General features: G+C 44.2%; 1 long non-coding RNA gene across 1 annotated transcript in view; it reads right to left on the reverse strand.

Annotated features, from left to right (window-relative positions):
- The window catches only part of LOC133514430 (uncharacterized), a 75401-nt gene that overhangs the window by 35044 nt on the left and 14168 nt on the right, over nucleotides 1-26189 (reverse strand). The window contains exon 2 of the long non-coding RNA XR_009798805.1: nucleotides 7144-7266. This is a non-coding gene — a long non-coding RNA (uncharacterized LOC133514430). The remainder of the gene's footprint in view (nucleotides 1-7143; nucleotides 7267-26189) is intronic.

A 26189-nucleotide genomic window follows, 5' to 3' on the forward strand; every position in this document is an offset into this window, starting at 1 on the left:
ACATTCGCACTGTTCTTGAAAATGCAAAGAATATTCTCGAGTTTTTTTGTTACAGCGATTACTGATTAAATAGTAGTCATACCATAAAAGATGGTGGTCAAAAAATCCCCAAAACTCAATATATTTTCCAATTTATAAGCGGCCTTCTGTCTGTTAAATATTTGTGTCGAGTAGAGAAACTTGGAAGTACAAGTTCATCTTAGAACAGTGGTTCCCAAAGCCAACCTGGGCCCGGACCCCCCCAGCGAGTCGTTCAAAAAACTCCCGGACCCCCAACCTCAACTTTCGCCAATAATGTAGTGCTGGACACAGGTATGCAATTCTGGTACAAAGAAATACTCAATTTTAGTAGCTCTCGTGCTCTTGCTTTTTATTTTTGCACAATAAATGAAAACGTGGTTCAAAAATGGAAAGGGCAATTCTCACATCATGATTAGCTTCCAGACGATTTCGTTTTTTCGTCTTCACATCACGGACCCCCTGGAAAGATGTTTTTCACCCCCTGGAGTTCCATGGACCCCACTTTGGGAACCACTGTCTTCCAGAATGACCCTAAAATGGTGGTTTGCAAAGATTGGCTGACTTGCTGTGTATACTGAGGGTCACGAACCTCCGGTACGGGGGCGACCCAAATGCGGGACTTCGAGGCAGAGGCATAATGTTCAATGCGGTTTATGCCGGAAACTGGGTCATACACCGTGTCGCAGTCTGACAAGGCAGAGGTACAGAAACGCTCGGCGAGGCGGGATCCAAAAGACATACAGCAAGGTCCGATGACTATGGGGCAAACTAACAATTCAACAGGACAGGAACAAACAAAAGGGCACAGAATCGCTTTGACTAGGGATACTCTAACTTACGAGTCCCACAGGCAGTGAATGCAACTCACTAACAGAAAGCAACGAACTGGCAAATGCCAGTGACCAAAACTCCAACTTAACCTAATCACAGTCCCGACGTGAAACAGTTGTTAGCGGTGACAGGCGTCCCTGCCCAGAGCTGTGGTGTGGCCACGCCACTCTTGGCAGTGGCCAGGTCTTGCTCATGACACTGAGGCTTTAGTTTTTGAGACCCTTTTGTGGATCTACTCATGACGGACATTCTTACCGATTTTCATGCTGTAGCTGATTGAAATTGGCTTCATCAGAGTAATTTTCAGATAATTACAGGAGCCATTTCTAATAAGGATACACCTGCAACTCTCACGAAACATAAATCTTAAGCAGGATAAACATGAAATCTGTTCAGTTTTTTAGTACTGTATTGGACAGCCCCCCCCCCAAAAAAAAAACAAACAAACAAACTGTGGTTTACTTAAAAATGTGTTTTGTCCCTATTAAAATGAGTATTGACAATGTGGCTTTTGCACCTCATGCATGGGTCACGAAAATGGGAATTGACAACCTTTAAAGCTGGACTCAAAAAGGCTTGGACAAGTTTATTAGCGCGAGGGCGATGTGCTCACCTTTTCTAATCACCTTTGGTACGGGGCGGGGGGTGGGGGGGGGGATTATTATTTGGCCCTCACCAAGACACAAAGCATTATGAATAGTGAGAACAACAAGCTTATAATTGGCTCCAGTGGGGAAGGATCATTGTCCCCATTAGCATCATTTGCGTGCAATCGAGTCGACTCCATCTTCCGCTGCCCCCTCCTCCACCTTCGGAAATGAACAATTACCTCCAGTAAATTGATTTTTGCCGGTCACATACGTGGAGAAATTCTCCGTTCGCCTCAGCCCGTCGCCTCCGCCACACGTCACGCGCTGAGCTTTATCGCTTCCTATGTAATATCCAAAACATGAGTCCCCCCCCCCCCAAGCCCCCACCCCATGTTTGCTCGCCTCTAATCCCTTTAATCCATTATTTGTCGTGCCGAGGATATGCTCCACGTTTTTGAACATCAGCGGGATCAAGTGATACTGGTGTGGAGGGAGGAAAGTGCAAGAAAAAAAAGATAACATGATGTGGGGGGGGGGGGTGCAGCGAGGCTATCGTTATCAGACAATTGTCAACAGCGCCGGGGGGGACATGCTACTCCGAGATTTACTTCATTCCCTTTAGGCCATCTTGGATCTTACGTGTCAGACGCACTCGTGGCGCAACTGCCCGTGGCCTCAAACCTCAGTCGCTCTGCGCAAGAGACCTCCCGGGGTCACTACTTGCATGTACGCCAGAACATTCACTTCATTAGGTACGTACGCGAATTTGAAAAACATGAGCTGAAAAAAATTTTATTTTTACAATCCTTTTTCTGCACAGGAGTGGCCCTCTCTATCAGTGGCTGAGGACATTTTGAAAATAATCTTAATTATTATATTACATTATAAGGGAGGGCGGGGTAAGACACCGCCTTAAGAAAAATGAAATTATAAAGAATATGAATGTCAACACAATATGTACAGAAGAAGTAGCCCTAAGTTAACACATTTGGAGGGTCATTAAATCACACCAAACTACAACTTTGTTTTTGTAAAAAAACATAACGCAGGCTTCTGAAGGCTTCACGGCGGCCCCCAAACCCACATATTGCACAAATTAACATCCATCCATCTGCTTATCCTCACGAGGGTCACAGGGAGTACTGGAGCCTATCCCAGCTGTCAACGGGCAGGAGGCGGGGTACACCCTGAACTGGTTGCCAGCCAATCGCAGGGCATATATTGTAGAGACAAACAGCCGCACTCACGATCACACCTTGGGGCAATTTAGAGTGTCCAATTAATGTTTTGGGGATGTGGGAGGAAATTGGAGTGCCCGGAGAAAAGCCACGCAGGCACGGGGAGAACATGCAAACTCATCACAGGCAAGGCCGAGATCGAACCAGGGTCCTCAGAACTGTGAGGCCAACGCTTTTCCGGCTGATCCACCATGCCGCCAACAAATTAACATTTATGTATTTATGTATTCCTATGTCCACATGAAATCCAATGACTAAATGAATCTAATAAATTCAGCGTTTCCTGGCTACTGACGTTTCATTTCCTATCTTTAAGAGGGCGCAGGTGTACCTAATGTTGTGTTTCGAGCGGCCCAAACTATTTCACGTACGTATTTTATGTCGAGCATTAGCGAGAAAGCTGCACAGCGTCGAGGTGCCTCTGTCGAGCATTGCATCCCCCGAAGTCACCTGGGGTGTTTTTTACAGGCAAGATTTAACAAGCAGAGTTGTAAACAAAGGCATCGCAGCCAAGCAATACCGACGGGCCGGACGCGGCGAAGCGCCGCCGGCGCCCTCGGACGGCGTCGTGCCGCACCTCGGCGCGAGGCGCCCGAGGCCGAAGGCTCTGGCGTGGCTGGCGTCCCGCCGCCGGAGGGACGTGCATCACATCTGCAGTCGCTTCCTCTGCTTGTATACCAGCCCGGCACCTCCCCCCGCTGAGCGAGGAGCACTGACCACAACAGACTGAGGGCAGCTTTAATAGTCTGCTACATGCGCCACGTGCTGAGCCTCTGAAGCAAAACACACTTCTCTCTGCTGGAGGTTCAACGCTTTGCCTGTTTTATCATCCGTGCACTTTTTCTACCACCGCTTTTGCTTACAACAGTTTGCTTTGGGCGTTCCACACATTCTCATTTTTATTATAAACCTTTTCGTACTGTTTTTACACAATAGGCGCCAGGCTTATCCAGTCGGGACGTGTTTGAATAATTTAGTAAAATATAAGGACTCTGCGAAACTCTCCGTGCCAGAGCCAATTTTAGGCCTCAACTCTCGTAACCTGAGAACTGTTCAGCTCACCGGGCTGATGAAACACAAATTATTATTTATTAAAATGATCCAGATGGACCTTACAAACACAAGCACAAAATATCGCATGCAGGATTTAGCACATACACCATTTCAATCCTGTTACAGAATAAATGTAACAGCGCGACACTCCACTAAACATTCTGTTGAAAAAAAATCAAATGAATCAAGCTAGTTTTAAGCATTTCTCTTCTTTCTGATCAAAGTTCGTTAAGGCCTTGATTACTGGATGCCTTTATAGGATTATCCTGAGTGATTAGCCTGTTGTGTGGGGTGCGCAAATTGATTGTTTTCCTCCTTGTCTGCTTCAAAATCCATCACGGCGGACAATCGCAAATGTCAACGTCAGTAATTGGGCCTAATTTGATCATTTATACCCCGCCTTACGATCGTAGCCAGCCAGCGAGTGGGCGATTATTGAATGTATCTAAAAGATTATCCTTAGTGATTATCCTCTCGTGTGGGTTGGCTTTTATAAGGAATTTTTCTCCCTGCTCTGCTCAGAAAATAGTCAGTCGCTGACAATCGTAAATGTTTGTACACATATACCAACAACTTGGTGTCATTTGAGTATTTTTTACGATAAAAGTTAGCAAAAACGTCATTATCATCATCTCTCATACATTACCCCGAGAGAAAGATGTGTTACAACTAATTTTTCCAGCCCAATATGCTTGGAAAATGCTTCGGGCTAACAATCATAAACGCTAATCAGGGTACACACATTCCGATAATTTCGTGTAATCTGAGTATTCCAATCCAAGTCAGCAAAAGCGTGATTATCAGAAATGTGAAAAAAAAAAAATCCTGGGTGATAGAAAAAGGTGTGAAGCAGGATCCACACATCTCGATAATCGGACCCGATTTTAGCACGTTTCTGTTCAAAATCAGCAAAGGCTCGATATTCAGACGTCTTAAAATAATATTCATTAGTTATGATTTTGTAGTGTGCAGTGCGTTATACGTAATTGTTTCCCCCCTCCCTGTTCCGCTCAGAAAACAATCATGAATATAATAACTGTTCCAAATTTACAATCGGTCAAAATTGGACCGTGCAAATCCCACCTTATCCAATTATGTGTCAGCACATGTTCTCCTCTGGCAATGTCTGTCCGACAGTTATGTTCTTGAGGCCGCAGTTGACATATTAAGCTGCAACCCCGAGATAATGCGACGCTCCCGTTATGTTTCTTCGGGCCCGGAGGAGCCGTTTCCCCCCCGCGCTGAACCGCGAGTCAATCACCGAGCGGCCTTGACGGACGCGTGTCAGCCGACGCGGAGACGTCGCTGACAGCAGTCACCGCTCGTGCAAGGGGAAAAAAAAAAAAAAAAGCGTTGCGCCGGAGCCACTTTCTCTCCCGGAGACAGACGTCGGCCTCCGGATCGGCTGTTTAACTCACAAAGGCGACAGTCGCTCGTTCGCGTCTTCCGGCTGTGAAATGAAAGCTTCCATTTCTCAAAACGCTCTCTTGTACTCCTCCACCACCCTGCTCAAGCGTTCTGGCTGTTTACTTTTGTTTTTCAGTTCTTTGAAAATACTTTCTTTCACCGACGTATATTTTTGTAACCAAATCAGCGAAGGGGAGGCTATAAATCAACGAGTTTCTCGCTCCGCCGTGGCTCACTGATGCTTTAAAGTTTGAAGAAGATCCGCTTAAAATATTCGACCGCCACGCCGCCGACGAGTAACATCTTTGCTCGCGTGTCCGTCTCGGATCGGCGTCCTCGCTCCGATTGCAGAAGTGATCCTTCAATACTGTGGAGATGGATTTAGCAATTAACGCCGGTGAAAAAGGACAACAAAAAGGCCAGCCTGCGTTTGTGATGCATTGCCTCAGAGAACTCGGCCATCTTGCGCTTTGTATCATCGCCGTTCCGAATCGATACGGTTCCTGTACCGACTGAAAACAAATGATTCCAGTGAGCCAAATGTTTAAAGTCATCTTCTGCTAAATCCTGCGTCAAATCTCATGTAAAGCAAACCTCCCCTGTTATTTTGCAGCTAATACGTCTGCTTAAATTGCCCGTCTATGTTTCAATAACAGCGGGTGACACTTGTGGGCGAAGTAAATGATACCATCAGTGCACATTTGGCGGTGGCCTTCAGGTACATTCGTCGTCTTGTATCTCATACCGCTTGGAAATCATCTGCATTCTTTGGGCTAAGTGGGGAAAAATGGCTAAAAGCGAGAATATCATCTTTGAATTGTCATCTCGAGTTTGATATTGCGCCAAAATCAATCATATTCTGTTTGACTCCGAAAAAGAGAGGGAAAATAATCTCATCCTGAACGCGAACACAACTCAATGTCAAGTAAACACACCGTTTGCTGTTATTTATGGACTTGTTTTGACAGGCTCGCATTACATGGCAACCGTATTTGCGTCTGTCTCGATAGCTGTGATAATACTTAACAAATTAGACCTATAAATAGAGAAAACGTTCTGCCGTGATTGAATGTCGCCATGGTAACACGAGCCCCGCCGCCGTCGCTGCCATGCTTATGCGCCCGGATTCATTATATACAAGTATACATGTATATGTTCATATGTATGCAGGGTGCGTGTATCCCATTAGTTTGAAAGGCGGTGACAAGGGGCGCGGGTGAGGGGGGGCACGTTGGGGCTACGCCCACCGCTGTACGTGCTTTGAACACTGATTTGTTGGACTCTTATATGAGCTTTGACTTTTGTTAAACATACGGCGCGAAAATATACACAGTAGAGTTCACGCCAGTTATTAATAACTGCCGCCTAGCTTCAATGTATGAAAGATTATTAGCATGACGTTTACAATAAAAGAGAGTGATATAATATTCAATGTAGCAAAACAGCTACAGCATGAGGTTAATATACTATTTTATTAATATTGCAAGAAAAAAAAACAGGTATGTTCATATTAACTGCAGGATTTGTTGTTTGCTCATGTAATACTTTCCTTCTTTTAAATTGAGCAGCTTTTTTTCCATCAAAATTCCTTCATAAATCAAAATTCTTGCAATTTATATGGAGATTAATTCATTTTTTGAACATGTTTTTTTTTTTTTTTTTGAAGATCTTTTAGAATAACCACAACTGTGCAAATTAAGCTCAAAGTTACAAAGGAAAGTTCCAAGACGACGGTGTTGTGTCATGAAGTGAGTACAAACAGTGTTTAGAACAAATGCCATAGGGACTCTATCCTACTGTATATGATCAATCAAAACAAAATATGAAATGAAAAACCCCAAAAGTAAGGTAACTTGCATTGCTACATTTTCATTTTGTGAGGTAATGACAAAATCCTGGTGATACTATCGGACCAATATTCTGCAAAAATGTAAAGAAAAGAAAATAACCACACTTTCCAGAAAGACGGATTATACCAAGCGAGCAACCAAAGCCTGACTGACCTGAAAGCCAATCAGGAATAGCCAGATGTGACATCAGCCCCCCGATGGGATGTTCAATTCTTCGGTTGACGATGGAATTCAACGCCCCAGTTTGCTCAGTACGTTTGTATAGAGCTCGTGCACCTACGACATAAAATCACGTGACTTTTGTTAACGTCACCATATTGCCGGTCTAACAAAGTGTTGTTTTATGCTAGAAAATATGTCTTATAGCACGACGCCCAGAGTCTTGTCCAATAGCGTTAGACATTAGGAAGGTGAAAATAAACAAAGGTACGTGGAAAAATGAGACCCGCATTTATTGGTGAAATCGATGTTTTCGCCTATAAGACGTTGGACTGTTAATTCGCTTTCGCTTGTCTTGGACAACTGGATCTACACATGGATCTGGTGAGTAAGTCGTCGAGATTTACACGGAAATGTTTGAAAGCGTAGGAAAGTCTGGTCACAAAAGCAAACGAAGCTTCTGGAGCTGTTCTCATCAGGAACAAATCCCACATAGTGACGGTTCTGACGGCTCGTGAACGAATCCATGAATTTTTTCAGCTAGTATTCAAGGCAAATACCAATATTTAAATAAATGACCCCTGGTTTTCCACAAAGTCGCATTCATTATCTATGATTGAAAAAAAAAAAAAAAGAGGAGGGAGTCATCTCCACGGAACGTACACGGAAGCGATTGCGGCCACACTTAAACCTCCGTAAACCTCTGCGGCAGACAGTTTTTTTTTTTTTTCGTACGCATTGTTCTCAAATGAGCCAACTCGGCATTATAAATACTTCTTGGGAATTTGAGATCGAGAAGAATAATTCCTACTTGAAATGAAGTGATCGCCACAGGCGTGTGCGTATTTTGGTCGCAGTGCAAATAATAATAATAATGGAAACAGTCACGACGATATAACCTCAAAAACTCGCCTGCAATACATCACTGCTGCTTCAGCTGACTAAATTAATGGAAGATTGCATTGTGCTGACTTCGGTGGCATTAGTAGCGGATCTCTAGCTAGTACTGAAGCAGTTTCCCCATCACACGTTTTCTTTTTTTTTTTTTTAATCAATAAAGACTAATTGCCAGGATAAATGAATATATTCGAAGAAACGCTCGGGGGGGATTCTGGCCTTGAATCATTTTCCGTTTTCCTTAATTGCTCGGAGACGCTTTGCTCGCGACGACCACTGCAGCTCGTGTTGTACTACAGTACTACTATGCGGCATGATTCTAAAAAAAAAAAAAAAAAATGATGCTACTGAGTGATATACGAGCCCGCAGTTGTGACTAGCGGAGGAAATGTTTCTCAGGCTCGCGATGGAGACGACGGGACACTCCGCTTGAGATCCCCCCCCCCCCCCCCCCCCCGCCGGGGAGAAGGATGATGTCAGCAATCCGGTTTTCAGGCGGCTGGCGAGCCTCCAGGTAGAAGGACATACGGCGAGGAGGCATGAACAATGCGCTTGCAAAAAATCCGACCCCGCTTCTAAAAACAATCTCGGCCTTCACTTTCGGCGTTATAAATAATTCATCCACGAGAAAAAAAAAAAAAAGAGTACATTTGGATTCTCCTGCAAGAAGTGACAAGTCGTCGTTAAGATTCTGTTTGAAAGTGCAATTGTTGGAAGGGGTGGGGGTGGGGGGGGGTCATTATTTGTTACAACGCCATAAACGAGGGCTCCGGGATATTTACACTTCTTGTGGTTGTCGTTTTCGCCGTGTCACCGCACAAAGTCAAAGCAGCTATTTTACGCCTGTTACGTTGAAAGGACATGTCGCCGTCATCATGTGAACTCGCAATTGGCATTACCCGATCTTTGTTGGGTAATTTGTTAAAAAAAATTAAAAAAGGAAGAAAATGTCGAGACAGACTGACATTAACAAGCGATTATTACATGATTCGCGTGTCAGTTTTCTAGTGGATGTGATACAAGAAAGCGCTCACACGTATTCACGCGAGTGCGACGAGTTTCAGGTGATACATTAGCACACAAAAAATAGAACGAAAAAGAGCATCTAAAATTATTCCACGTCCGGAGAGGCCACAAGTAATCTTCACGAAAATCTTTTCGGATTACCATTTAAAGCAACACCCCGACATGATGCCGTGGCCGCACAACTGAGGTGAGAGATTGGTTTTTATGGGTTTGTTTTGCCTTCTGTAGAACGGGGACGAGTCTTCCAGGACCCTTTGGATGGCACAGGGCCTAAATTCAAAGTCTGATGGCCATTTGGTCACGGCCGAAAGATCAAGACAGAAAAAGTCTTGAAGTAAAATACTGCTATGTTGTGATCCATGAATAATATTCCATTGCTACAAACATACATTTGAAGCCAGAAGTTTACATTGTACAAAAACAGATTTCATTTTTTGTCTGAAGTCATCCAGCATCTTAACAAGGTCTCTAGGTTTTGTTCTGGTCTTTATTTGTACATTTCGTACCAAAACACGTTCATTTCTGGGACACTGAGCCTTCCTCCTTCCTGAGCGGTGTGATGGCTGGAGAGTCCCACGATGTATATACTTGTGTATACTTGTTTGAACAGCATTTGGAAATTGCACCCAAGGATGATCGAGACGTGGACCTCCACGATTCTTTCACTGATTTCCTGGGAGATTTCTTTTGATGTTCCGATTTAGCACAAGGAAGCAGAGTGTCTTCAGGTGTGGTCTTAAATACAGCCTCAAGTGTGCTGTCAATATTGTCAGTTAACCTATCAGGAACTTCCATAGCCACGACCTCATCATCTTGGCTTAAAGGGACAGTACTTTTTGCATGTGTAAACTTTTGACCTTTGACGAAAATATAACATTTTCTAAGAAATTATCTCTGTCATTATCGGGGCATTTACCAAAATTAAATAATTTTGGTCATCCTCACTGATCTGAAACGGAGAAATTTTAGTTGGGTTTTACTTCAGACAATGAGACAAAAACTGAAATGCATTTTTGCACAGTGTATGTAAACTTCTGGCTTCACCTGTAGATTGAGTGAACAGTACCTGTCGTGTTGTGAAAAATAGTGGTTCACCAAACCGGGGTGCCCAGAATCCAAGAGGCGTAATATTGGGTGGGGTCCGAAATATCATTTTAAATACATTATTTTCCAGACTCCAACGTTAGGTCAGAAAGAATTCCCACAACTATGCCAGTAATGACAGAGCGATCACAAGGAATCATGACCAATTTAATGAGCCACTCACAGTTTCTTCAGGTGTAAACAAGCTGTGCTCGGTTTGCAGCTGTGTTGGTAGTGCAAGAAACGGCATGGGAAAATGTTGAATGCCATTTAATTCAATTTGGTTAACTTTCTTTCTTTCAAACAGGCTGTGAATATTTTCTTGGGATTGAGGAGAGTAATACTATAAAAACTCGATTCATTTGGCGTTATGAGGTAGGGTTCTTGATGGAAAGTTGTCCGTTGTTAGGGGTCCTCGGACCCAAAGAGTTTCAGAACCTTTGACATAAAAATACATGTAAATACTCGCCACAATATTAGAGCACCCACACACCCCAAGTAAATATTAGACCTTAAATAAGATAGTAATGCTCAGTTTTCATTACGATATTATTTTGTACATAATAATCTGTAAAGTGCACTGCTCCAGTTTGCAATGGTGTTGATGTGCCCGCCTTCTTGCTGACAGCTGTTTCTAATATTTTGCATTTTTGTAGCCAAATATGATGAAGCATCGCAGCTACCGTAGAATCAACTCGAATCCAATCCGATCTCGAAAAAAAAATGCCCGACCCCTATGGGTGTGATGCCTTTCATTGCCGTTGCGTACGCGTCTTGTTATAAACAAGTCACAACGTGAACGGCAGAGCAAACGGGAGAGGACGGAGACAAATGTGAAGCGGGGGGGGGGGGGGGCAGCGAGGCATCATGGGAGTTTTTGTGTGTGCGCTTGAGTGTGTGTGTGTGTGTGTGTGTGACAGCCGAGGCTGTGAAAAAATATGCTTTACTAATGGCCGTTCAGGGGAACGTGTCATTTATTATCCTACTTTGCTAATGCGAGCGGTCCGAGAGCGCCGCGTCGCAGGAAGTGGGGAAACGCGGCGTCCACAAAGGCGGCGTGACTGCGGACCAGAGAACTGATACAGACAGTGTCAGCAGCTTTTTATTAGATACATTTGGCATTCAATTAGCCAAGTGGCAGAAACTCGCATTTGGCATTATGAAATTGGCAGTTGTGCTTGAGCTCCCCGTGAACTCTGCCAAGCAACAAGTGCATGTACTTGTTCGTTTTCTTCACTACTTATCCTCATAAGGGTTAGGGTTACGGTAGGCTAACCTCACCCTAACCTAACCACCCGGGTTAGGCTGGAGTATTGGCTCGGTTCGATTGGCGGGATACACCCCCGACTGGTCAGCAGCCAACCACAAACTGCATAAAACTGAATTATTACAGTACTTTGCTCACGTCACATTTCCCAATTTCAGAAGTGTTTTCACTTGTTATTGACATAAAACATATCCTTTCAATGTTAAAGTCGCGTAATGCTCTGGTGGCATCAAGAAAAGTTGTATTGTTGAATTGTCCAGTAGAGGTAAAAGCGTTGTTTTTGCCTTAAACCATTATTATTAACACTTTATAAATTATAAACAAATAGACCAATACAAGTAACCAATAGTAGCAATTTTTTTTTTCATTTTATTTTTTTTAATTGTTAAAAAAAAAAGACATTGGCCAAATTTGGACATACAGCGTTTTCAAACAACAACTAAATATAAATGTATCAGTTGAGCACTCTCCATCCATCCATTTTCGTAGCTGCTTATCCTCACATGGGGCACGGGAGTGCTGGAGTCTATCCCAGCTGTCAACAGGCAGGAGGAAGGGTACACCCTGAACCGGTTGCCAGCCAATCGCAGGGCACATGGAGACAAACATCCGCACTCACAATCACACCTAGGGGCAATTTAGAGTGTCCAATTCATGTTGCATGTTTTTTGGGATGTGGGAGGAAACTGGAGTGCACGGAGAAAAGCCACGCAGGAGAACATGCAAACTCCACACAGGCGGGGCCGGGATTGAACCCGGGACCTCAGAACTGTGAGGCCAACGCTTCACCAGCTGAGCACTACTGTTGTATAATTAAGGATGCATAAACTCATTAGGTGTGTATGATATATTGTGATTCTGTTGTATTGTGTTAATCATAACGTGGGAAGTCTAACTTTAAGCAAAACTGCTCACAAAATCGGTTGACTTCAAATCGGATTCCCGGGAGTTGTTTAAATCTGAAATGGACAAAATGGAGGCACGGCACCCGAATGAATATGCACCGTTTACCGCCGTCAGTGGGTTAACCGTGATAAAAATGATACGCACAGATCACACGTGCAGAAGCAAGCTGCTCTGCTAACCCGCCGGATTAAAAAAAAAAACTATAATAATTTCCATCGGTGGCAAATGAGCCGTCATCCCGGTCCCAAGTGGATTCTGGCAAATCCTGTTGCAAGCTCCTCAACAATACGCGCCACATGCTGCTCCACTACAGGCTGCGCGCATGCACGGAGACAATGCGATCAGACAGCAGCGCTCTCGCAGTATTACCATCTTTTTTTTTTTCCGGGATCCGGAGTCACTAAATCTCCCCTCGCTCGCCTCGAACTCACCTTCACACCGGCAATCCCAACCTGCAGGGAAAAGCAAATAAACAAAGCCCCACGGTTGGGCCCACGTCGCCGACATTATCCATCCCTTTGACCCTTTGCATAATGCGGTTTGTGCGGTGGCTACAGTCCAATGTGTCAACAAACGCCTTGATGGATTATGTCGCAGTAATAATTAATAAATAGCGTACCCACGTGCGCTCTCACCTGGTTAATAAAACCCTCCTCGCTGGGGAGTCTGGACGAAGCTAACAACACGGAATTTATTACTTCACAGTCAAGGTATTGCCGCCATCCTAATGCGGGCGATAAAGATTTCATGGGATCGTGAATACGAAGAAGTGTCGGAAACAATTTAGAGTGACGCTTGCAGTTGCGTGGATTTAAAGGAGCTTTCAAAAAGAAATGAAAACCCAGTCTTCTGTCAATTGTTGCACAGCAGCACAAATTTAAATTCAAAACATAAATTATGAATAAAACTATGCATCTTCTAGTTGTAAATATTAAGAAGTGGTGTGTATTGGCGACCTGAGGCCTTTTTTTTTCCCCTGTGTAAATGGATTTTTTGGGAATAAAGTGGCGTCTTGAGATGCGAGCAGTCATTTGGAAGATTTTTTTGCTTTGACTTGCGAGCGCAAACTTGAGTTATATGCGCTGTGCGGCGGCGGTGAACCGAATTCAGCTCACGATGGGCAGCAGTTTGGCCAATACTGAACAGTTCATCGGAAAAAAAAGGGCACTTATTGCCACGCCCAGTTGAAGTTTACAGCGGAACTAAAACATAAATGAAAGACGATTACGCGTGTGTTTAAAACAGCACAGCTTTGGGTTGAAAAGGCCGCTTAGCTTAATGCTAACAAACATTGCAAAACACCACTGACATAATATTTAACGTCGATATTTGCGGTTTTAAAAGCAACAGCCCTTTGAATACAAACAATAGAGCAACACATTTACATAGATAGTATAATAATACTCCGAGGTTCTCTACGAAAAATCACCAATATTACATCTTACATAGTCGCTTACATTAGCAGCAGAAGAAGTCTTCTACAGTATTACACTGCCACCCGGTGGCCAAGGCAGAAAACATCAAAGGAGCAGCACAATTTGTTGGATTGCAGCAATAAATCGTGACGCACAAACAATTCTTCCATCACATCTTCTGTGCTTCGAGTGCCGATGTTTTGGTTGGCGACAGAGATCAAATGAGCTCAACGGTTAACACTTTTAACAATCGTGCATGAACAACAGCAATAAATGATGAGAAATGGAAGGCGAGGCATTTTTGCCTTGTTAAGATGGATATTGATTTTCTCCAAAGTTTAAACCTCAACTGTTGATTAGCTCTGATGAATTTCTTTTTTCTGAGTTTTCCCCTCATTTGACTTCGCCAAAAGTCATTTTTTCAGGGCAAGTTATTAAGCAGTAAAGCCAACCCACAAGATTTTTATTTATTTATTTTTTATTGGGTCATTTGGTTCTGCCGCTTGTCTGTGCGGCATTATAATGAGTTTGGTGTCGTTTCGTAACTAAATAGCTGAAAAACAAGCTGCGTCTGACTGATTGCTGCAGAGAATTAACGTCGGACGTTTCCCCTCAGACGACGTTACTCTCTGCAAAGACAGAAAATTGCTTCATTTAGATCCACCGGCTTGCTGGTTATTGTCCATTTCCATCGAAATAGACCCCGACATTCATTGTTCAATATTGATGGGAATTTGTATCAGTTCCTTAGGGGGGGTGGGGAGGGGAGGTTCATCACATGAATTATTCAATTCGACATAGCATTGCTTTCTGTTGTAATCATTCTTTTTACGTCGAGACACATGGTGTGCGAGCGTTGCCCTGTGCTCTAGCCCCCACCCCTCTGTTGCATTAGCGCCACACCTCTAATGAATCAACTCCGGTAAGATGAACCTGTACGGGGACGCTTGAGTAATGCACACTGCCGCACGCTCCGCCACTGCTCTGCTGACGCTCGGCCTCCCGCACGGGCTCGCTGAGAGAAAAACGACGTCAAACTCAACATACAAGTCGGCGCCATTAGCCTGGCTGACTTCCCATCAAGCAGAGTGACATGTAATACTGAATGATGAAATACATAAGGAAACACTGAGGAGAAAGAATACAAAAATTATGCATCAGCATGTAATCTTTACAGCAACATCCATTCAAAGTAGCCATTTCCATTCACGGCATGTCATTTTCTATTCCCATTCACATGACTTAGCATCCAAAAAACGCTTAGCGTTTGCCGAGTCATGACACTTCATCACTAAAATCTAAACTGTTATGGAGCGGGTTCACTGCTGCGAGAATAAGGCGCAATCACCTGAAGATTGAGACTCGGCGCCCCCCGTGGAAGAGAAGGGCGGGGGCCAGCACATCACGTTAAGCGCCGAAGGAACAATTCCACATTCGGGAGAGGATTAAAGTCACGTTTACGGCGATTGTGTGTGCAGCAGAAAAAGGGCCGAACGTCCATCAGCAGCGGATACGTTGGCGGCCCGACATACAATTTACCCGACTTTTGAGGTTTTCGAGCTGTCGATCGGACGATTTTCTGTGCAACCTTGAGATACAAGCACTGTATGATGGCAGGTGACTCAATTTGCTTCAAAACGAGTTGTGGTTTTGCAAATATGATCAGTATTTTTTTAAAGACGTTTAAAACTATTCATTGACTTTCTCATCTCTAGGTTGCATCAAACTAAAAGACAAATGATTTGTATTTACAATGGCGAACTCCACAGGAAGACGGGTAATCAATTAGCATCTACGTGGAGGTGTTGTTAGCCTTTAAGCAACAGATATCTGAACACAAAGAGTGCAGCAACTTAAGTAGCCAGATAATATAACAATACACAGAGGATTATAGACTTCATCCTCTGTAAAGAACAACTAATATTACTGCCGTACTGAGAATCTGTCGAGGAGCTTAATTTCCAGTACAGTGTTTCTGGTATATCTTTCTTCTTATGCTACCCCCAGATGGCCAACCAGAATGAGGAGACTGCAAGGCCTCACTAATCGTAAAACACGGGGTTTTATTCCCCGGTTTTCACAGGGGGGAAAGCCGGACTCATCTGTGATCCAGCAACATATGGCTGGGATGAAGGGCCATCTTGCATGAGACAAGGGCCCGCCTGCAAAGCAGCCAAAGAAAGTGCAATATAATACTTGATCCTTGTGGTATTTTGACAAAAGCGCGTCACAAACATATTACGAATAAGCATGCGTATTGCTGTTTATTGTAAAAATGCTATTTCTCCGTTAAATCCCAAGGGAAAGTCAACTTTCCTTTGCATGTCGTTCTATTTCCGATCCCGGCATGACCGAGCACCTCTCGTTTTCCGCAGCGGCCGTTAAACTTCGTCGGCTGCGCGGCGCGACACTCACGTCGGGCCATTTTTCACATCCCTTCGCGTCCCTCCGGATAAGAATCATCCGGCAGTCGCGGAAATGCGCCGCTTATTTCGCCTCATCTCACTCGGCACACCTCGAGGTTCCGACACCGGTGAAATTTTAATCCCGGCCAGTTTTGGGGGGCATAATAGCAAACTTAAATAGAAGGTCTTTCACGGCACTCAGTCATCTTGACAAGCTCTGCAAACAACTCCCGGGGCTTAAAAGGGCGCTCGGCGGGCCTCGCAGTCCTCCAACTCTCCCCTGATTCCATCGATTGGAGCGCGGTGGAGGGCTTACGCCTCTTGTCCTTTCCGCGGCACAAGCCCTTTTAGGCCATATCCGCCTAACACCGCGGTGACTTCGCTCGGGATCGAAGCCAAAAAGATAACTAACGGCGCGTCTGTTCTGCTTTGACGGGCACTGAGTCAGAGCTACAGTATGTACAATAAATGATTCAGCTGGGGGAAAAAAGGAAATGACATATTCGCCCAAAAAAAAGAGGAGAAAAGGGCAGCGCACTAAGCTAGTGGTTGGAACCTCTGCCTCGTAGTTATGATGTTACGGCGTTCGAATCTCGGCTCCGGCCTTCCAGTGAGGATTTTGCATGTTCGCTCCTATTTAAGACCGGATTGTCCCGATCAACGTCAATAATTCCTTGACATGTGCAGTGCACAAAGATGGCAATCAGTCAAAGGTTCTACTCACAGGAGTGCTAAAAATCAAGAACTGAGGAACCAATTCGTACCTTCAGATTTTCTTTTGTAATCCAAGAATGAGTGTAAAAAAAAAATTCTGTATTTGAGACAGTATCAGTTCACCTGAAAGAATAATACAAGCATGAAATCTTTATGAAATAACACGAATCATGGCAAAATCACCCACGAGAAATTGTCTGCGATGACAGCGCCCCAGGAAAAACTCTGTTGAAAAATCACAACAAAAAGATAGCAAAAGCACAAATACCCCAAGTCACACACACAAAAAAAAAAAAAAAAAACATAGTGAGGAGAACGTAGCTCAGAGTCAAAGTAGCCTTTACAAACAAAAACACTCCAGGAAAAGTGAAACGTACGATGGATAAAAACTACCCTGACGAGGACAATTTGTCGCAAAAAAATTAAGAAAATGTAACAAATTACGACCCACATCTCACCATGCTAATGCTAATATGGACAAGGGTGACAGGGAACCTTAGTTTCATCATCCCCCCCCAAAATAAATAAATACATTGTACAAAAACTGAAGCAATATTTCTCATAGGAAAAAAATGTAAATCCATATAATCCGTTCCAGACACACAAAAATAATAACAAAAAATACATTTTAACACACTGAAATGTGTGAAAAAATAATCTCGATGGTGTAAAGTGTTTGAAAGGGGACTCCAACATTTTCGTAATATGCTACAAGTTCTGTCTTTAAATTTTTTGGTGCTGTTCATCTTCTTTATCAACAGACCACCACTGAAAACTTTCTTTGATCCCACATTGGCTTACTGATCAGTTACACTGAATAAATAAATTGTAAAAAAAAATGTAAACTCTTGAAATGCTTTCGATAAATGTGCGGGGTGATGCTCACTCATGAAAAGCGTCAAAGTTCTGGAAGCGCATGGGACGCCTTGTGGTGTACTGGACACCACGAAATTAGTGACCGACGCATTTGGTGCGGATAATTTTCAACTGTATGAAAACTGAGCAAATGTATGAAAACCTGGTATGAATAAAAATATTTGAAAATGAGTTCATATGAAAACTAAGGGTGGTACTGCAAATGTATATTTTGCCATAAAAACATATTATCCTATTGCAGTCATGTGATAACATATGACTTCAAGACTGTGCTGTTGAGAAATTGTGGATGACAAAACAAATTATGCATCATTTATTTTATCTCATTTCATTGTTTACCGTTGTTTTTATCATGAGGAAAACTAATTAAGGGAAAAAGTTGGTCCAAAATTGCTTCGTGTGAATTTAGACATTTGGTTGTTGTCCTTGGATAAAAGTTTGGAGGGGAGCCTTGGGCCATTCTCCTCAAACCGGGGCACTGTAATCTGGCCACAGGATGCTCGGGAAAAGTCCAAATCACTGTTTGCATTCAGGTCCGCCGCCGCCGGCGCTGATGACAGCGCTGCTCGGGAATGAAGGATGGCGCGCTTCGCCTCTTAATTGAATCTTTGAGGGAGCGGCTGGGCCGACTTTGACGGCTGCTATTACGTCTGTATTTGCTTTGTCATTGGATGCCGATTTCATTTGACTTTCACGTCGTCCAATACGGCCGCTATCAATCTCCGCCATCAATGGATTTTATATTGATGGAAGGGAAATGTCGGGTTTCGCAAATTTACACTCGAATCTGACAACTGGGCCAGATTTGAGCGGAAATGTTGATCCTGGTCAATATTTATGGTTCTGATTATCAATGGACATACAGTATGGTCATCTGGGGCAATGGTGGTTATTGGTATTGGGGGAGGAGGGGGGCAGCGCCATGCCAACACTGTACTTCCACCCCCACCCCACCCCAAACAGCAAAAATCACCAAGTCCAATCGCCCACCCTAAAAGTTTAATAATTGACTTTCGATATAGCAAAGTTACGGCACGACAAAAGGCTACGGCCTGACTAAATGAAGTGACTCTCTTCACTACAACATAGATCCTTAGCCAAGATTGACCTGGCTTCTGCACTATCGCCAAAACAGCAAATGAGGGAAGATATGGTTCCCCCCAAAAAATCTACAAGAGGTAAATATGTAATGCTGAACCGCGAATACAAGGGGATTCACTCTACGCATGTTTTCCTGACTAATAGAAAACAAATGAAATGCAGTAAGTAGGGCGATAAATGACTAACTCCGGCGATAGCGAGGGTGGATGACTTCAAATACTCAGGGTCAACAATATGGAGCAATGGTGAGTGTGGTAAGGAAGTAAAGAAACGGGTCCAAGCAGGGTGGAACAGTTGCCGGAAGGTGGCTGGTGTTCTATGTGACAGAAGTGTCTCCACGAGGATGAAGGGCAAAGTTTATAAAACAGTGGTGAGGCCGGCCATGATTTACAGATTAGAGACGGTGGCACTGAAGAGACAACAGGAAGCAGAACTGGAGGTAGCAGAAATGAAGATTCTTGTCGAAGGTTCTCACTCGGAATGAGCAGGTTGGATAGGATTAAAAATGAGCTCATTACAGGGACAGCCGACGTTGGATGTTTTGGAGACAAGGTTAGAGAGAGCAGACTTCGATGGTTCCGACATGTCCAGAGGCGAGAGAGTGAGTATGTTGGCAGAAGGGTGCTGAGGATGGAGCTGCGAGGGAATAGATCCAGAGGAAGACCAAATAAAAGGTTGATGGATGTGGTGAGGGAGAACATGAGGACTGTGGGTGTGAGAGAGGAGGATGCACGAGATGGGCTTAGGTGGAAAAAGATGACACGCTGTGGCGACCTCGAACGGGACAAGCCGAAAGGAAAAGAAGAAGGAGGGCTATAACTGAGCGTGACCGCGAATTTTCACGCCGTTCACTATGCCGTTGGTAACCCCCAAACCACAAAATGTCGACATCGTTGAAAGCTGAGGGCCCCTCTACTAATGCAGGTCGTAAAAATGAACTAATGTGTTGTCGATGCTGCGTTATTGGACAAAATGAGCTTAACATAGCAAGAATCTTTTCTTTTCTTGAAAAGAGGGCTGCCTGGCGCTCCTCGCCGAGTCCCGCAGGCCTCAGAAGCCCACAACGCCTTCCTTTAGAATGAGACGCTCCCGCCTGACTGCCCCGAAGAAAAACCTGCTAAGAGCAATAAAGTACGGCCGAGTTCCACTTGTCATCCTTCGCCTTCTACCCTACTTCTCGCAGATAATAGCAAATTACCAGCCGCGTCACTCAAGGCGGCCGACGCGGAGCGAGTATAAAAGAGCTCGCAAGATGTTCTTTAAGCATAATCGAGGAGAGCGGCGAGACAGACGTGAACGGCTTTGTCGCCGGCATGTGCGCTGGGACACTTTGGGTACTTCCGCCGCCATTCTTACAGTACGCGGCGGCCGCGAGAAAGGAGGGAGACAAAGATGAGACGCTAGATAGTTCGCCGACTAAATAATATGCTTACGTAATTCGAGATGGAAAAAGTGTTGGTGCTTGGAGACGCGCCAACTGTCTCCAGTCGGCGAAGCTTCTTACTGTTGAGGTCAACCCTTTACATGATATTCTTAATGAAAAATACAAATACAAATAAAAGTTCATTTTAAAGGTGCAAATATAATACATAAATCTAAATAAATACATAAATATATGTAGAATTATTCATGTTTATACTAAGAGTAAAATACATCACAAAATTCAATTGTAAAAACATTTTGTAACAAAAATATATTTTTTAATGACAGTAAATATTGTAAAAATGAAAAAAATAAAGCCAGTTTCACACTTCTGATTTAAAAATATTATAGAAATTTAAAACAAAAAGATAAAAACTGAAATATGTAATAAATACATAATAAGATTAGCTTTGTGTGTAAAACATTTGAAATTGGATTAAGAGCCCATTTTTTGGGGGGAGGGGCGAGGTTGATGTAGTATTATCGTTTCTTTTAATCCATTAATTCTTGGATTTACAGAATTAAATAGAGCTTAAATATAGTGATTTGTTAAAAGACTGGCACAATTAACAATTCACAAAAAACAAAAATAAAGCCGAATATTTGACGTATTTTGCTGTATTTGGGGAAAAATGAAAATGTAATTGGCGTCTTTTGTGAGCACGTGCTGTGACGGTGGCAGTTGTCTTGCACTTTGGCCGTGTTCCATTTCGCTCATTAAGTGTGCTCTAAAAAGCACGCCGGGGCGACTTTCATACTTGATGAGCACCAGCGTCTCCGCGCCACACCGCCGCCTCCTCCGTCTCCGATGGCGCTCGTGCCGTTTGTGTGCGGCATACGAGTATTACGTCTATTTTTAGAAAGGCAATTTCAATGTTGTACATAAACACGTCCGTGCATGTGCCTTCTGGTTTGCCGTTTCCAGCTTCAACGGGCTACTCGCACGCTTTAATCGGGAAATGGGAGCCGTTTGCGACGGGCTCCGAGTTTCCAGTTCTGAGGAATTTACCGTGTTGAGACGCAAATAGCGTATTATGCAAATGGAACACTGTCCCCTTGGTCTAACTTTTAGAAAGCATCCCCTCCCGACTCTACTCGAGCGATGATAACAGATGTCCAAGTCGGTACGATCGTCCAGTATTGTGGTTCTGGACTCCACTGTGGGATGACCTCTCTCTGTACACAGTACACAGCGTTTCCCCAAACCTCGAGCTTGTTTCTCTTTAAAGGAAAATTCCGGTGGTTTGGAGTAACAATGTATCCAATAGATCATGTAATATGTACTCTATCTTGATAATGTGATGTTAAATCCTCTCTCATTTAATAGTGTTTTGAGAAGATTTTTTTATCGACAATTATGAATTTTCAGGTGCGCCGCCATTTTCGCCATTCACATGACCTACGTGCGCGGATGCGACCTGTTGTAATCCATTCCGAACGCTGGATTACATGGGACATCATTATGGCCAGCGCTGATTTCTCTGATTTATCATCATTTGATGAATAAATAGCAGTATCGGTTGATCAGGAAGACGGAGGAATACTTCCATACAGAGCCGTTAGCGGCACAGCCATGAGCGTCTCAGCCGCTGGCTTGATCGGGAAGACGGAGGAATACGTCCATACACTGTCGTGAGCGGCGAGGCTCCAGGGCTCTGGGGAGCTGTGAGCTCGCTCCCCGGCGAGCGAGCTCCAAGGCTCGGGGAGGGAGCTCACGGCTCGGCCGCTCGGTTGATCGGGAAGACGGAGGAATACTTCCATACACAGCCGTACAGCCACTCACGACTGTGCCACTCACGGCTGTGTATGGAAGTATTCCTCCGTCTTCCCGAACAACCGATACCGCTATTTCTTCATCAGATGAGGATAAATCTGAGAAATCAGCGCTGGGCATAAATGCTGTCCCATGTAATCGAGCCTTTGTTGCGGCACGGTACACGTCACATCCGCGCACGTAGGTCATGTGACTTGCGAAATTGTCAAAACACTATTAAATGAGAGAGGATTTAACATTACATTGGCAAAATAGAGTACATATTACGTGACCTATTGGATACATTGTTACACCAAACCACCGGAATTTTCCTTGAAGTAACTGGGATAGCCTTCAGTTGACTTGCAATTTAATGAGGAAAAGTGCTACAGAAAAGCAATGGATTGAAATCAAAACGGTTTTTATCCCAGTCCCGGTTTTAAACCCAATCCCAACTCTAAATCAGATAGCTATTTGTTTATCATCACTGTGGAGTGATATATTTTTAGACCCTGGAGTGGAGATACTTTTGGAAAAAAATGTCCTAAATACTCAGGTACATGTGAACTAAGGCTTGCGGAGGCACCCCTTGATTGACAGCGCATTACCATTTAAGTACATAACTAAGCACAGCAAAAACTAATTTAACACCAGACGAGCACGAGGAGAGCGCAGACCACCGCCAAGGTCCACGTAACACTTTAATGACAAAACGTCCCTTTCCCCGACAGCGCATGTACATGTTTATTATCGCGATTACACCGGCGGAAACGAGTGTATCAAAAAGCCAGCCGGGCGATTGGCTGGTGCATGCCAACCATGTCATTAATTTGATTAACAGCGAGCGTGATTGACAAGCGCTGCAGACCGAGGAGCCGTCTAATCAACTGATCTGAATCGGCCTCGGCTGCCGTGCCGGCTTCTCAGATTCTGCACAGTCACATGTATCCGTTGTTAAGTGCAGGAGATGTCAGTTTGGAAGACGGAGGATTTTTTTCCAAGGACCCCCTCAAAATTCTAATGAGAATTAAACACAAGCGCCATGTATATCCTTTAACAGTTGCTTGTATTTTGGAAAGAAAGAAAAATCATGTCTGGTAAATCGTTTGTCGGGATAAAAGTCAGATTTTTACGAGATTAAAATTGCATTTTTCCACAGTAGTTTTGTGTAACAACCAGCTTGTTTTGCCTTAGGCTGTCCACAATAAAAGGCCATATTAAAATGCGCAGTTTTGTATTTGGAAGGGGGCAGGGAGATAGGTCAAAAAACCAATCAGCATCAGCTGTGACCACAATTTAGCGCACATTTATTTGCACCGGTGTGCCTTAGGCTGTCCACAATAAAAGGCCACTCTAAACAAAGTACACATTTCAGAGTGACGTGTTATTGCGGGTAGCTTGAGGCCCCCCCGTCCAATAATCATGCTTTCAACTCAGCGTCAGAATATGCCGCAGATGATCTCGGCAAAGGGAAAGCGCTCGCTATTTGTGAACAATACGTGCAAGAAACGGGCCTTTTGTGTGAGCCATCAAAAATATCTCTGTTCTTCTCGTGAAAGATGAAAGCAAAAAATCAAATAAAGTGTTGCATTCGCATTATTTTGCGCACCCCTTAAGATGCGACTCCTCCGAGAACCACTGGTGTAAGCGACAGTGTTTTTTTTTTTTTTTAACCTAAAATTCTAACAGCTAGCACGCTACTGTTAATTGTGAATGGTCACACACGGCGCTTGGCTAATTTTGATCTGAGTTTATACCATATAATCAAAACCAACTAATGGTGTTGAATAATAAAACCACAGCCCTCATAAATGAGAATAAAATATGTATGTAAAAAAAAAAAAAAAAAAAAAGAGCCCAGGGGGTGTAGTAACTGATTTGAAAAAGACTTGATCGATCCTACGAAGCCCTACGTAACTACCTGCAATTTTCATCAAAATACAGATTTTTATTTTAAATGAACAGCTGGAATAAATTAATAATTTTATACATCACATTTATACAGTCTATACCATAATGAGCGTTTTTTTTTTTGTGTTGGTTTTTTTTTTTTTTTCAGCACAGTGCCATCTGCTTGGTATCTTAGAATGACCCCCAAATCAAAATTGCAACTAAATATAGTTATTAAGTACAAATGACATGGGTTTCTAACGACTAATGACTTGTTTGGCGTTGCGATCTGATCGTCTGATGATATACAGTCCTGCACGATGTATACATCCCACCCTGTGTCACAAGTTAAGTCCTCGAAAGTTTTCGGGGGCAGATTAGGCCGCCGCTGATTTCCTATCCCGAGTGTTAAGTGGCAGGTCAGCGGCGCTGCGGCGTTTTCCGGCTATTTCGGGCCTCACATGTGTGCGTGCCGGCTGTGTCGCACGTCAGCGGCCCAGCACAATCCGTTAGCTCGATGCCAAGATGACCCCGCCTCGCTCCGGGTCATCGTCCTGGCGTGATGCCAGCTCCTCGGGAAACACATGTGGTCCGGCCGGCCGGCTCGGTCCCCCCCTTCATCCTCCCTCCTCAGGCTGCCACCTGACCCGCTTTCAATTCTCAGCAAGTTTACCTGCGAGCTTTATCGGGCTTGGCTCGCTTCCATCCAGCTGCTTTGTGGTCTTGTACGTCATCGTAGACAAAGGACAGGAAGCACTACACATGCAGCACACTGCATACGAACAAGCTTCAAATGGTTTTAGGAAAAGGATACGATGACTAGAATGTGACAATATGTTACAATATAATATATATATATATACACAATATAAAGACATTTACTTTTTTTTTCTAGAAAGAATTATCTCTAGGGGCGGCACGGTGGATCGCAGTCACTAGAACGCGTAGAGTGAAGTTGTCTTGGACTCCAAGAATTAGTCCTACGGACTACATCGTCGGAGGACTTGACTTTTGCCATTTCGGTAAATAGTGCAACCCAAGAATTAGTCAAATACAGTGAAGATTGCTTAGGACTGTACCAATAAATTTGTGGTACAAACAGCCGAACAACCACCCTCCAGATCTAATTGAAGTTCAAGCATATACTGGCTTTGTGAGTGAGGCGGTACCCTCAGTGGTTCTGCTTTTGTTCTGTTGAAACGTGATTTTCACAAGCTTGGAAACAAGCCAGTCCCATTTTGGGACCTGGAAAAGGTCCGATCCGGCGTGCTATTAATAAGGAGCATCGGAATGGACTTTTGTTATAGCCCTCTTCCTGTCAACGTATAACACGCTGTTAATCCTGACGTTTATGGTGATGGATTTAAGTTCTTAGCATATAAAGAGGCTCCGGCGCGTCTGCCTCGTGAGACGCGATTCACTATAAATGTTGTCATCAACACAATGATGGTGTCTAAGGTCCGCGAGGATGTTTTGGGCACTGTGACGACATGTGGACCGCGTCGGTGACTTTTCTCGGGCCAGGCCGTGCGCTAAAGCCAAAACGTTCCCCCTTCGCCGAGAGGCTTCCCCCTACGGGGCCGGGGGCCGCGGGAAGGACCCCGCCAAGGGCGCCCGCGCTTCCCACGGTTGTTCGGCTTCGTAAAACGGGTCATTGAACGGCTAAATGGACTCATCATGACGTGTAATTAAAACAATACCGCAGACGTCTCCACGACTCCCTGCCGCAGTTCCGTGTGGTCTCGGGCCTGCCCTTTCCCTGGCACGCCGATACAGGAGCAGCCCGAGCAGACAATTGAACCGCGGTATCCATTGTCTGCTCATTTGCTGATAATCTCTGCAGTTTGCAGATTCCAATTACTGAGCGTCGAGATTGAATTTTGCCCGAGCCTTCCATTCGATTCAACACGTTCTACCCCGCGAGTCACGAGGGGCGCACGACGCGGCGTCCGTCCGTAAGAACGCAGAGCAGCGACACGAATACCGATTGCGCCGTAATCTCTGGTTTGTCTTGTGAGGCCGTTAATATGCACGTAGGCGGGAAAATTGCACCCTTCTTCAGATCCCTCCCACGGTGAAGTACAGAAGCAAATAGGAGGAGGGGAGGGAAGGTGGGCGGGTGGGGAGGGGGATAATCACGTACATTAATTTCAGCGAAACAAAGCTCGGGAGTTTTCTCTTGTGACTACGATTTCGCAAATGAAAATGTATAGAAATGTTCTTCAGCACCACACAGAAAAAGATAACAGAGGGACTGAGATTGGATTCGTTAGCCAAACTTGCTC

This window comes from Syngnathoides biaculeatus, chromosome 16, assembly GCF_019802595.1.
Source record: "Syngnathoides biaculeatus isolate LvHL_M chromosome 16, ASM1980259v1, whole genome shotgun sequence".
Lineage (NCBI taxonomy): Eukaryota > Metazoa > Chordata > Actinopteri > Syngnathiformes > Syngnathidae > Syngnathoides > Syngnathoides biaculeatus.